We start from the raw sequence: 15,196 nt of genomic DNA on the forward strand, positions 1-15,196 counted from the left end.
AAGAGGGAAGTTTATAGCAATACAATCTTATCCAAGAAACAAGAAAAACATCAAATAGACAACCTAACTTTACACCTAAAACAACTGGAAAAAAATGAAGAACAAAAAAATTAGTAGAAGGAAAAAAATCATAAAGGTCTGAGCAGAAATAAATGAAAAAGTAATGAAAGAAACAATAATAAAGATTAATAAAACTAAAAGCTGGTTCTTTGAGAAGATAAAAAAAACTGGCAAACCTTTAGTCAGACTCATCAAGAAAAAATGAGAGAAGAATCAAATCAACAAAATTAGAAATGAAAAAAGGGGAGGTTACAGCAGACAATGCAGAAATACAAAGGATTATTAGAGACTATTATGAACAATTATATGGCAATAAAACAGATAACCTCAATGAAATGGACAGATTCTTAGAAAAGCTCAATCATCCAAGACTGAACCAGGAAGAAACAGAAATTATGAAAACCGAATTACAAGCATGGAAATTGAAGCTGTGATCAAAAATCTCCCCAAAAACAAAAACCCAGGACCATATGGCTTCACGGGAGAATTCTATGAAACATTTAGAAAAGAGCATTAGCTCTTCTAAAATGTCTATCCTTCTAAAACTCTTTGAAAAAATGTCAGAGGAAAAAACATTTCCAAACTCATTCTATGATGCCACCATCACCCTGATACCAAAACCAGACAAAGACAACACAAAAAAAGAAAACTACAGGTCAATCAATATCACTGATGAACATGGATGCAAAAATCCTCAACAAAATTTTAGCAAACAGAATTCAGCAACACATCAGAAAGCTCATACACTATGAGTTGGGTTTATTCCAGGAATGCAAGGATTCTTCAAATATATGCAAATCAATCAATGTCATACACCATATTAACTTAAAAGATATTAAATTGAAATATATTAAATTTATTCAATTATACCATATTAAATTGAAAGAAGAAAAATCATATGGTATTCTCAATAGATGCAGAAAAAGCCTTTGATAAAATTCAGCACCGATTTATGATTAAAACTCTTCAATAAAAGGGCATAGAAGTAACCTACCTCAACATAGTAAAGGCCATATATGATAAGCCTACCTCAAACATTATTCTCAATGGTGAAAAACTGAAAGCATTTCCCCTAAGATCATGAACAAGACAAGGGTGTCCATCTTCCCCACTATTATTCAAAATATTTATGGAAGTCCTTGCTACAGCAATCAGAAAAGAAAAAAATAAAAGGAATCCATATTAGAAAAGTAGAAGTAAAGCTCTCCCTGTTTGCAGATGACATGATACTGTACATAGAAAACCCTAAAGACAGTATCAGAAAATTACTAGAGCTAATCAGTGAATTTACCAAAGTTGCAGGATACAAAATCAATACACAGAAATCACTTGCATTTCTATATACTAACAATGAAAAATCAGAAAGAGAAACTAAGGAATCAATCTCATTCACCATTGCAACAAAAAGAATTAAATACCTAGGAATAAACTTACCTAAGGAGACAAAAGAACTGTACACAGAAAATTATAAGACACTGATGAAAGAAATCAAGGATGGTATAAACAGATGGAGAGATATTCCATGTTCCTGTGTAGGAAGAATCAATATTGTGAAAATGACTATACTACCAAATGCAATCTATAGATTCAATATGATGTCTATCAAATTACCAATGGCATTTTCATAGAACTATAACAAAAATGTTCACAATTCATACAAAAACACAAAGAGCCTGAATAGCCAAAGCAATCTTGAGAAAGAAGAATGCAGCTAGAGGAATTAACCTTCCTGACTTCAGATTATACTACAAAGCTACAGTCATCAAGACAGTATGGTACTGGCACAAAAACAGAAAAATAGACAAATGGAACAAGACAGAAAATCCAGAAATAAACCCATGCACCTATGGGTACCTTATTTTTTACAAAGGAGGCAAAAATATACAATGGGACAAAGACAGACTCTTCAATAAATGATGCTGGGAAAACTGGACAGCTACATGTAAAAGAATGAAATTAGAATACTTCATAACACCATACACAAAGATAAACTCAAAATGGATTAAAGACTTAAATGTAAGACCAGAAACTATAAAATTCTTAAAGGAAAACATAGGTAGAATACTTGATCTCATAAATCAAAGCAAGATCCTCTATGACCCACCTCCTAGAGTAATGGAAATAAAAACAAGAGTAAATAAGTGGGATATGATTAAACTTAAAAACTTTTGCACAGCAAAGGAAACTATCAGTTCAACTATAAGCAAGGTGAAAAGACAACCCTCAGAATGGGAAAAAATAACAGCAAATGAAACAACTGACAAAGGATTAATTTCAAAAATATTTAAGCAGCTCGTACAATTCAATGGCAGAAAAACAAACAACCCAATCAAAAAGTGGGGGAAAGACCTGAACAGATATTTCTCCAAAGAAGACATACTGATGGCTAACAAACACAAGAAACGAGGCTCAACATCATTGGTTATTAGAGCAATGTGAATCAAAACCACAGTGAGATATCACTTCACACTGGTCAGAATGACCATCATCAAAAAGTCTACAAACAATACATGCTGGGAGAGGGTATGGAGAAAAGGGAATGCTCTTGCACTGTTGGTGGGAATATAAATTGATACAGCCACGATGGAAGACAGTATGGTGGTTCCTTAAAAAACAGGAATAAAACCACCTTATAACCTAGCAATCCCACTCCTAGGCATATACACTGAGGAAACCAAAACTGAAAAAGACACATTTATCCCATTGTTCATTGCAGCAATACTTACAATAGCTAGAACATGGAAGCAACCTAGATGCCCATTGACAGATCAATGGATAAAGAAGTTGTAGTACATATACACAATGGAATATTACTGAGCCATAAAAGGAACACATTTGAGTCAGTTTTGATGAGGTGGATGAACCTAGAAACTATTATACAGACTGCATTAAGTCAGAAAGAGAAAGATAAATATCATATTCTAATGCACATATACGGAATCTAGAAAAATGGTCCTGAAGAATTTATTTACAGGGCATCAGTGGAGAAACTGACATAGAGAACAGACTTATGGAGGTGGGGAGAGGGGAGAAGAGGGTGAGACGTATGGAAAGAGTAACACGGAAACTTACATTACCATATGTAAAATAAATAGCCAAAGGGAATTTGCTGTATGGCTCAGGAAACTCAAACAGGGGCTCTGTATCAACCTAAAGGGATGGGATGGGGAGGGAGATGGGAGGGAGGTTCAAAACAGAGGGGATATATGTATACCTATGTCTGATTCATGTTGAGATTTGATGGAAAACAAAACAATTCTGTAAAGCAATTATCCTTCAATAAAAATATGAATTAAAAAAAGAGGAAAATCAGGCTTGAATATGATAAGTAATTTTCCAGGGGCACAGTCTGGTAATCTCACATGAGGCTTTTTATTTCTTGGTTCCTTTTCTTTCTTTTTTTCTGTTCCACAGACTGAGATGACTCATTCTCCTCTTTTCTCCTACGTGCAATTGACTCAACCATAAAAGTTCTCTCATTTCGAAGCCTAACTTGAAATGGTAAAATATTTTATCTCTGGTTCCCTTCTTTCTTTTTGTTTTCCCAAGAGATCACTTTCTTTTCATGTTTTAGGAGCTTAAATGTGAATTACTGTGGAGAGATAAAAGGTGAATAAATGCAAAATGAATAAATATAGGCAGTCTACAAAGTTTATTAAGATTTTTACTATCTTATTGTCATAGTGTCTGGCTTAGGTTTTTTAATATCCTCTAAGGCATGAAATGGCAACCCACCCCAGTGTTCTTGCCTGGAGAATCCCAGGGACAGCGGAGCCTGGTGGGCTGCTGTCCATGGGGTTGCACAGTCGGACACGACTGAAGTGACTTAGCACCAGAAGGCATGAAATATTAAGCATCTATCTTTTTTTTTTTTCTTTTCTTCTTGAAGATGAATTTCAACTTTTTTGCCATCCCTCACACTATTCCAGTAATCTCCAACCACTGCTTTTAGGAAAAGACCACATGGGGAATCTTTTACTTACAGTGGCCTTCTAAGCAGCATGGAAATTCCATTAGAGGAGAACATGCAAGAATCAACTTTGGTGGTAGAATCAGAGTTCTTGTTGTCTCAGATATGCTGCTACTTATCTGTCTCAGATATGCTGCTGCTATCTCAGTCAACCTAGTGACTCTGAGTTCACTGGGCCTCTGTCTTGCCTAGGGATGAGCCTTTGTTGCATTTCTTCATATTCATAAAGCAAATAGGCAGCAAGGTTGACACTCTCAGACCCAAAGTCTCTCTTTTTCTTTCTCCAGAGCACCTCCTGCAGTGTTGGGTTCCAGGTGACTGACTTTGCAGCTGACAGAATTTCCTACATCCATCTTGGCTCTTGACCCTATGTCAGGACACATAGCAGCACCACGGAGCCCTCACAGAGCTTCTCCATCAATCCAAGGATATTGAATGGACATCAAACACAAATACTACTATGAATATAGGCATCCACTACCCAAGCACTCAGAAAGCATAAGGGCATAATGGAAAAGCAGCAATACAGTAATAACATGTCTTTTTGAGTATCCCAGATTTCTAGCACATATCTGAGTGCCGCTTCATGTGAAAATGAAAACTAGAGAGAGACCTACCTGGGATACGGTCACAAGGACAATTTGTTGTCCAGAGAGCCAACCCACAAAGGTATGACCCTTTTTTCTTACCTTCTACTTGGGCTTAGTCATGGAACTGATGAATATTCAGGTAGTATTTCTCATGAGTTTATTTTAACTTTTGTGGTTTCTCTGAATCTATGATTTGAATGTTAACTTGAAAATCCAGTGTTTCAAATTTAGTAATAAAATGTGCAGGATACTTTGAACTGTTAATGATTGTTTCTACCTTTTAAAGATAAGGTCATAAAGTATTTCTGTGAGTAGTTTTTTTCAATAATAAAGCAAGACTATAATATAATAAAAACAACAAAACATTGATTCGGAGAAGCCCCTCAAATACAAACACACTTCATTCAGATTGCTAGTTGTAAATCATATCTCTTTCACTTCTACACTGTGCAATCATCAGAAAGTTACTAAAATTACGCATTGTTCTTCTGTAAAATGGGAATCTTTTTAAAGGAAGGAAACTCTTCATGTAAAATTTTTAAGTTCTCAGTTCAGTTCCGTTCAGTTGCTCAGTCGTGTCTGACTCTTTGTGACCCCATGAATCGCAGCACGCCAGGCCTCCCTGTCCATCACCAACTCCCGGAGTTCACTCAGACTCTCGTCCATCGAGTCAGCGATGCCATCCAGCCATCTCATCCCCTTCTCCTCCTGCCCCCAATCCCTCCCAGCATCAGAGTCTTTTCCAATGAGTCAACTCTTCGCATGAGGTGGCCAAAGTACTGGAGTTTCAGCTTTAGCATCATTCCTTCCAAAGAAATCCCAGGGCTGATCTCCTTCAGAATGGACTGGTTGGATCTCCTTGCAGTCCAAGGGACTCTCAAGAGTCTTCTCCAACACCACAGTTCAAAAGCATCAATTCTTCGGTGCTCAGCCTTCTTCACAGTCCAACTTTCACATCCATAGTAATGTCTCTGCTTTTCAATATGCTTTTAAGTTCTAGAAGGCCCATAAAACAGTCTTCCTTTTGGAGCCAGAATAAGAGCATGTAGTTGCTGCCCCAAGCTCAATGGTGGCAGAAGGTGGCAGTGCGTGTCACGGCACAATGTAGATCCAGGCAACAGCCATGCTGCCATTTCCCAACTAACTACAGTGCTCCCCACATGCACTTCCTAGGTTTTAGCAGAACTGCATCGTGGTCGCTCTAATCAGCATATCAATGGGGGTTATGCCTGTGAAGGAACTTTGTAGAGAAAGCATACATGACATAGTAGATGAGACGATGAAAGAAATCAGGGTGGGGCAGGTACACCATGTCTAGAGAGATCTGTGTGTGTGTGTGCACTAAGTCACCTCGGTAGTGTCTGACTCTTTGTGACCCTATGGACTGTAGCCCACCAGTCTCCTCTGTCCATGGGATTCTCCTGGTAAGAATACTGGAATGGGTTGCCATTTCTTTCTCCAGAGGATCTTCCTGACCCAGGATCAAATCCACTTCTCCTATGTCTACTGCATCGGTTCTTAACCTATACCACCAAAGAGATCTGGTGATCCAAATATTTCACTAATAGCAACTTCAGTGAGGAAAGTTTTGTACCTAAAAATTTCAAATCTTTGATGCTATCAAAACATTGTACTCTATCAAAATGTTCAACTGAAACAAAGTTGAAACTGTCAACTTAAAAAATATTCACAATCTAAAGGTTGAGAGCTGTTTTATTTGTCTGTAATTTTTAGCACTTCAAACCTGGGAAGCAGCATCTCAAGTAATCCTGAGAGAACTACTCTAAGGAGGTGAGGAGGGAGCCTGGTTTTATAGAAGTTGTATAACAAAAGGCAAGTAGTCTGAATGTCAAAAGATTATAGTAAATTAAAGGAAACCCAGATGTCTCAAATTAAGTACTTTAGTGCTTTTCTATATGTGGAAAATGTAAGAATCTGAGCTCACTGAAAACATTCCTTTGATAGGCACATCAGCTCTCTGGAACCTGAAATTTTTGGCTTCACATCCTGAGTTTCCTCAGGGATCACTATAGGGAGTGGCTGCAGTCTAATGACTCCTAGATGGCAAGTTTTATTTCCTTTCTGAGTTCCCTCAGGGCTCACCTGCTTATCATTGGTAGTAGCTGCAATTGCTGATGATGACAACATCCTTCATTTGGCAGGAAATATTCCATTTCTCAAAACTCATTTATTTTCTATTTGAGAAAGATGGGGCCTGCCATCTCTATCATAGATGCTGATATTGAGCTGACATTCAGATTAAAGTAGAGGAAGTTTGGATGCTAAAAACAGCATGATCCCCACTGCTAATGAAGCAACCATCCCCACAAGATGATTCAAAGAGCAGATTATTTTTAAATGGCATTCTTCATTCATAAACAGTCACCCTCCCAGGTGTCTGGCCTGGATCTCTTTGACCAAGGCCCCTTGAGGTTAGGGCTTCCACAGTGGCACAGTGGTAAAGAATCCAACTGCCAACGCAGGAGATGCAGGTTCAATCCTTGGGTCAGGAAGGTCCCCTCAAGTAAGAAATGGCAACTTACTCCAGTATTCTTGTCTGGAAAACCCCAAGGACAGAGGAGTATGGTGGGCTACAGTGCATCGGGTTGTAAAGAGTCATACAGGACTGAAAACACACACACACAGATGCACACACACAGACACACACACACAGCACTCCCCGGAGTTAGGCTACTTTCTAAACAAAAAAGAAAGGTTCTGAGAGTCTCTTCTTCAGAGTCCTAATCTGTTCATCTGGCCTATCAACCCCTATAGGAACATCATTTCTGAGTTTTTTTTAGATCACATCCCTTTATGATATTCCCTCAGAACCCATCCTGACATTGAAATCATCCTGGTTTAATTTTTCATCCATCTGTTTTGGTCCTGTTTCCACTATTAAACGGCCAGTAGGGTTTCTTGGGCTCATAAAAGAAGCCCTGTTTAGAAAGCACTCAGGTCCCCTCTCCTGAATCTTGACTGCCAAAGCATCCAGGTCACAGTAAGATTAACCCTTTGAATGGTGGCAACTCCTGGAATGTACCTGCTGAGGCTATAGAGGATCTTGTCTGTCATCTGTTAAAATTTCTAATTCTATTCTATCCTGCTTTTAGGATTCTAAATATATATATATATACTATGGAAACTTAGGATTCTAAATATATATACATATATATATATATATATATATTTATATGTATGGGCTTCCCAGGTGGCTCAGTGGTAAAGAATCTGTCTACCAATGCAAGAAATGTGGGTTTGATCCCTGGGTCAGGAAGATTCCCTGGAGAAGGAAATGGCAACCCATTCTAGTATTCTTGCCTGGAAAGTCCCATGGACAGAGGAACTTGGGGGGCTACCATCCATGGGGTAGCAAAAAAGTTGGACAAAACAACTAAGCAACAACAAATATATATATATATATGTATAAAACTTACATATATATAAACAACTCTAAAGAGACAATTTTTTAGCATAACAAAAGGATATTTAGATATTTAGGATGATGAGAACAAACCTGAAAGGTCAGTTTCCTGGTGACCTCTCTCAGGTGTCATTTCCGCATGAATACACTGAACACAGAATGAGCAGAAGTTAAAGATTACAATGATTCTATTTTATTAGGTGGTCTGAATTAATTATGTATGTAAATCACATGTCACCAAATGGCCTCTGGCTCTGGTAAATGCTCAGTCACTGAGAAACCATTGTGTGTAGAATGGTCATTAGTACTGTCTGAGCTAGTAAATGAAGCACATTAAGCTTCATTTCATGACTAGTTTTCAATTTCAATGTGATTATATATATATATATATATATATATACACACACACAAAATATATATATATATATATATATGTCCTGAACAACATAGAATGTGTCATTATATTTGTTTGTACTCATTTAAAATTGTTTATATTTAATAGTGTGGCTTGCTTTAATTAAAATATGCAAATCAAGAACTTCTGTTGACAGTATTAATTCTTTCTACAATGCCACCAGAGTTTAATTTATTTGGTTATGATCATAAAACAATAAATCCCCAAAAATAAGTAGCCATTTTTGTTCCATTAATTAAGTACTTTATAAATAATAAACTGCTCTGCACTGAAAATTGTGAAATAAGTCACTTAAATAAAATATCCAGAGGAGCAGAAAACTGACTCAAGGCCAGCATAATTACATTTGGGGTTTATTATAGGTCTAATGTCTGGATTTAATGCTATGAGCTTTCATTTAAAATTAAATATTTACTATAGACATTTGATAGGTGGTGTGTACTATTTGGCTGAGCCCTAAAAATGGCCTTTCTCTTTAAAAAACAATAAAAATAGTCATTTATTTAAAAAACATGTAACAAGTGCCTACCTTGTGTGTTGTATAATTAGGAATAAAAGAGAACATAATCTAGTTGAAAGGATAGGAAATAACTAAAAAAAAAAATGATTCTGACCTACTCTGTAAAAAGTATACTTGTCCATTATTAAAAGCATTTTCCTTCTGCGATGATCAGTAGAAATAAAAATCTATCACATAGGACTTCCCTGGTGGTCCAGTGGTTAAGAATCTGCCTGCCAGTGCAAGGGACAAAGGTTCAACTGCTGATTTGGTAAGGGGCAACTAAGCCTGTGTGTCACAGCTGCTGAAAACTATTCATCCAAATCCCATGCTCCACAAGAGGAGCCACCAAAATGAGAAGCCTTCACACTGAAACTAGAGAGCAGCCTTACTTGCCACAACTAGAGAAAGTCCATGTGCAGTAATGGAGACAAATCACAGCTATAAATACACAGATGAATAAAACTTTGAAAAAAATCTTTCCTTTATATTAATGACACCAGGATTTTCTTATTAACCAGAATAGTCCTTTATGATAAATCATATAGATTTATAGCTATGAATAAGAAGTAATGAGTAAGACTTAAAACTGAAAAAGGAAGAAAAAAGCTAAAGTCTTGCCTAGAGTGGACATTCTATAGCATATTTTCCCTCATTTATTCTTACTTTAATGAGATTGCCCTTTGCATCAATCAATATGCCTCATACGAAGTCACACAATTGACATTTTTATTAGAATTTAGTACTTGAAAACTGTTTCTTGAAAATTGTGAAGCTCTTAATCTTTGTGGTAATGTCTCTTCCTCTTTTTGCCTTAAATTCAAAGAAGTTGAGTGCACCTGAAGCTCAATCACAGAAACTCCCTTGCATTATTTTTCTTCTTTTCCTCATTCTGATTGGTCTCTTTCCATTTCTTTTTTATTGATCTAAGATATGCTTTTCATTAAAGACCTCACTCTAAATATTTTTTTAAAATAAAATTACACAAATAAATTAAAAAGAATAGATTTTTAATAGAAAATAGACTAGAATTTAGCAAAAGTGTACAATAGCCATATTCAAATGTAATTCAATGGTAGAAAATAAAGGAAGAAAAGAAAAAACAGAAAACAAAAAGGCCAATCTACTTTCCAAGAGTGAAAACATAAAAACTGTAATTTATAGCAGTTTATGAAATGCCTTTTAGGCCCTACTTCTTTTCTGAGGCATCTGTTTAAATTCAGACTAGTCAAATTCTTTGACATGTCATTTACTAAGAGGACTTTAACATCACTTGAGACATGAGATATGAAAACTTTTGATTTACATCATGCTTTCCCATGTACTATTCAAAATTGAAGTCATATTGGAAGAGATGATATCTCCAAGTCTTGTTAGAAATTCAGAGAATAAAGCATTTCACAAAGCAAATTCTAACTGTAGAAATTAGCATTAAAAAGAGCCAAGAGTCAACGGTATCTCTTTCTCAAAGACAGTGAGTGCAATAGGATTTGTGTGCCTCAAGACCCAGGTCTAAGCCTCTGAGCCACCCCATTATCAATACTAAAAACAAACAAACAAACAACAACAAAACACTAGATTCCTTTGCTTCATATGTAACAAGGTCTATGGGCTTTCTTGGTGGCTCAGAGGTAAAGAATTCACCTTCAATGCAGGAAATGCAGAACATGCTGGTTAGAACCCTGGGTGGGGAAGATCCCCTGGAGGAGGGCATGGCAACCCACTCCAGCATTCTTGCCTAAAGAAACCCATGTACAGAGGAGCCTGGTGGGCTTCAGTCCATAGAGTCACAAAGAGTCAGACATGACTGAAGTGACTGAGCAAGCACAGGAACATAATCTGATTTAGTCCAAATCCTAGACTTCTTTGCTGCTCTATGGCTATTCCATTCAATTGCCAATATCCGTTGGATCATAAAAAAAGCAACAGAGTTCCAGAAAAACATCTACGTCTGCTTTACTGACTACATCAAAGCCTTTGACTGTGTGGATCACAACAAATTGGGAAATTTTTAAAGAGATGGGAATACCAGACCACCTTACCTGCCTCCTGCGAAATCTGTATGCAGGTCAAGAAGCAACAGTTAGAACTGAACGTGGAACAACAGACTGGTTCCAAATTGGGAAAGGGAGTACATCAAGGCTGTATACTGTCACCTGCTTACTTAACTTATATGCAGGGTACATCATGAGAAACACTGGGCTGGATGAAGCACAAGCTGGAATCAAGACTGCTACGAGAAATATCAGTAACCTCAAATATGCAGGTGACACCACCCTTATGGCAGAAAGCAAAAAGGAACTAAAGAGCCTCTTGATGAAAGTGAAAGAGGAAAGTGAAAAAGTTGCCTTTAAACTCAACATTCAGAAAACTAAGATCATGGCATCTGGTCCCATCACTTAGTGAAAAATAAATAGGGAAACAATGGAAACATTGACAGGGTTTCTTTTTTGAACTCCAAAATCTCTGGAGATGGTGACTGCAGCCATGAAGTTAAAAGACGCCTGATCCTTGAAAGAAAAGCTATAACCAATCTAGACAGCATATTAAAAAACAGAGACATTACTTTGGTAAAAAAAAAAAAAAAAAAGATCCATCTAGCCAAAGCTATGGTTTTCCAGTAGTCTGGATGGATGTGAGAATTGGACTATAAAGAAAGCTGAGTGCTGAAGAATTGATGCTTTTGAACTGTGGTGTTGGAGAAGACTCTTGAGAGTCCCTTGGACTGCAAGGAGATCAAAACAGTCCATCCTACAGGAAATCAGTCCTGAATATTCATTGGAAGGACTGAGGCTGAAGCTGTAAACTCCAATACTTTGGCCACCTGATGTAAAGAACTGACTCATTGGAAAAGACCCTTATATTGGGAAAGATTGAAGGCAGGAGGAGATGGGGATGACAGAGGATCATATAGTTGGATGGCATCACTGACTTGATGGACATGAGTTTGAGCAAGCTCCGAGAGTTGGTGATGGACAGGGAGGCCTGGCGTGCTGCAGTCCATGGGGTTGCAAAGAGTCGGACACGACTGAGCGACTAAACTGAGCTGAAGCCCATTCCTACCAGCATTTCCATAGACTCTTGGATTCCAAAAAAAGCACATGATGCTCATTTCTTTCATCACACTGTATACATCTTTATCTGGATATGTTCTTTCAGAGCCTTTCATTTTTCAGGGAATGCTCATCCATACTCCATCCATCTTTGCTTCACATTGGTCACTTTTTGGATCATCTGGAATCTGAACTTCCTAGGAATCTTTTCAAGCTGCCCAGTCTCCCTCTCAGCACAGAAGAGAAAGGTGTCATATACTTGTTCTTCTTTTCCTTTGCAGAATGAATATGGCCACTTGCAATGATCTCTGTCCTTTTAATCTGTGATAACTGAAGCAAAAAAAAAGAGAACTTAGGAAGAATTTTCTCTCGTGTTAGAGGTTTTTCACTGGGTACAGCAAGAAATGGAGAAGGCGATGGCACCCCACTTCAGTACTCTTGCCTGGAAAATCCCATGGATGGAAGACCCTGGTGGGCCGCAGTCCATGGGGTCGCTAAGAGTCGGACACGACTGAGCAACTTCAATTTCACTTTTCACTTTCATGCATTGGAGAAGGAAATGGCAACCCACTCCAGTGTTCTTGCCTGGAGAATCCCAGGGATGGGGGAGCCTGGTGGGCTGCTATCTATGGGGTCACACAGAGTCAGACACGACTGAAGTGACTTAGCAGCAGCAACAGCAAGAAAAAGTCTACAATGACCATCTTTTGTCATTGCAAAAGATTGCAATGACAGCACTATCAGTTCAGTTCAGTCACTCAGTAGTGTCCGACTCTTTGCGACCCCATGGACTGCAGCACGCTAGGCTTCCCTGTCCATCACCAGTTCCTGGAGCTTACTGAAACTCATGTCCATCGAGTCAACAATGCCATCAAACCATCTCAACTTCTGTCATCCCCTTCTCCCACCTTCAATCTTTCCCAGCATCAGGGTCTTTTCCAATGAGTCAGTTCTTCACATCAGGTGGCCAAATTACTGGCATTTCTGCTTCAGCATCAATCCTTCCAATGAATATTCAGAACTGATTTCCTTTAGCATTGACTGGTTGGATCTTCTTGCAGTCCAAGGGATTCTCAAGACAGCACTATACATGAACAAAGTCTTTTTCAAAGCATGATTTTAGGTCATACCTGATTGTATCACCTTGGAGCAAGATTCTCAAGCCCTCCTAGAGATTCTTTGAGCAACTTAACTTCCATGCAGTAAGTTCTTCTTCTGTTCTCAAATTAAATAAAATCTAAGATGCTGATGAAACTAAAGATCCTTGTTCATATAAAGTTGATCAAAAGCTTTTTTTCCAAAATTATTCAAGGTACAGATCAAACTATGCCAACCCTTTGGATCTTTGTTTTATGCTTTTAAGTGGAAAGAATGTCTCCATTTTATAAAAATCCTATATAGTTTGTTTACTGAAAAAAAAATTACACAACCTAAAAGGTGAGAATTATGGCTTATTCAGTGTAAATACTGAAGACTTAAGCTAGTTCTGAGGGACTGTTCTGAAGAAGTAAGGGAGGAGCCAGGCTATACAGGAGTTTTTGCAAATAAGTAAATAAACAATCAAATATGAAAAAAAATACTTCTAATTAAAGAAAAAATGGATATCTCAAGTTAAAAAATTTAGTGCTTTAGTATGTATAGGACGACAAAGAGTCTGGGCTTAATGAAATTATTCCTTGGATGTGCATCTTAACTATCTAGGGTCAGTATCCTGTTTTTCTCCATTTGAATCCCCTCAGGGTATACCATTAGGGGTGGCTGCAGAGGCTTATGGCTTGATGGCCACAACTTTCTTCATTTACTGTAATGACATTCTTTGTCCACACATTGAATGTGCACATTTTCTTACACAACTCATTACTTCCTGCCCAATAAATATTTGGTTTATCTCTAGAGCTATTCATCATACAACTTTGACTCACAAAGCAACCTTTCAGATATTAAGTGCTTAGGATTGGTTGAAGTAAGAGTCTCTGATGATCTGACAGATGAGTGTTTTCTGTAGCCCTTCTTCATTAATAATGTTTAAGAAGATGATATTTGACTTTATCTTTTCAATATCATCTTTTGAGATGAAGCTATCACAAAGGTAACCAACAAAGGTAAATCATTTAACAGTCAAAGAGGTTAGCAGAAGAGCATATATCAGCAGGCTCCTATTAATTCCTCATAAGAAAAAACAAAATTATGATGACTATACATACTATGATAGTGTGACTACACATACAACCATCTTGGATTTGGGGATTTGAAGATTCATATCATCTTGGGTGTCTGGAGTACTTAGACTGGGGGAAGGGAGGAGAAAGGGAGGCAAGCACTGTTCTGGTGCTTTCTTCTGGGTTCCAAAGGCCAATGGAAGAGAGGCGAAGGGTACAAATAGGAGCCTCCTTGTGAGACTCCAAGGAAGAAGCAGCATTTGCCCAACTGGGTCTCACCTCTGCAGACCTCTGTCCTGGTAGATGGAGTTTACACCACATGAAAAATATTGATTTTTGATTCCAGGAAAGATGACAGTTAGGTCTTGCAGTTCATGGGACTGCAAAGTAGAACACAACTTAGCAACTGAACAACACAGTTAATCAAGGCAGTTATCAACAAGAACAGTGCATTATTCTTACTGACAAAATTACCTGAAAGTACTGGGAATGTTCGCAGATTATCAGGGTACAAGCTTTTGAATGTCTGTTTTCATCATAAGGCTCATTCAGGTAGTAGTTTTTAGCAAAAGATACTTTCCACTTGATTATATTATAGTGAACTAACATGAATTAAGGAGATAATAACCTTCCTTAAGAGAACTTAAAACCGTATGTAATGACTTCCCCATGGGTCTCCCATCTACATTTTTTACACTCAAGATCTCATGGTATAATAAACACAAACAAAAAGACAATTGTAGTATGTGAAAAATAGATTAGGTGCCTTTGAGTTGTTTGGGAGACATGAAAGGGGGCCTAACCAAAGCGTGGGATATAAAACATGACTTTACAGAGAAGATGGTATCTGAGCTAATCCTAGATGGTGAGTAAACGTTAGCAATGAGGAAACCACAAAGGCAGTGGCATATATACAGGAAAAATGATATAGTGTTTCAGATTATTGTGGCTGTGGGGCTGGAGGGTGGTAGAAGAAATGAGATGCTTCTAGATCAGCATTGCACAAGAGCAGCATGAGTCCTATCA

The sequence above is a fragment of the Bos taurus genome, chromosome 9, assembly GCF_002263795.3.
Source record: "Bos taurus isolate L1 Dominette 01449 registration number 42190680 breed Hereford chromosome 9, ARS-UCD2.0, whole genome shotgun sequence".
Classification (NCBI taxonomy): Eukaryota; Metazoa; Chordata; class Mammalia; order Artiodactyla; family Bovidae; genus Bos; species Bos taurus.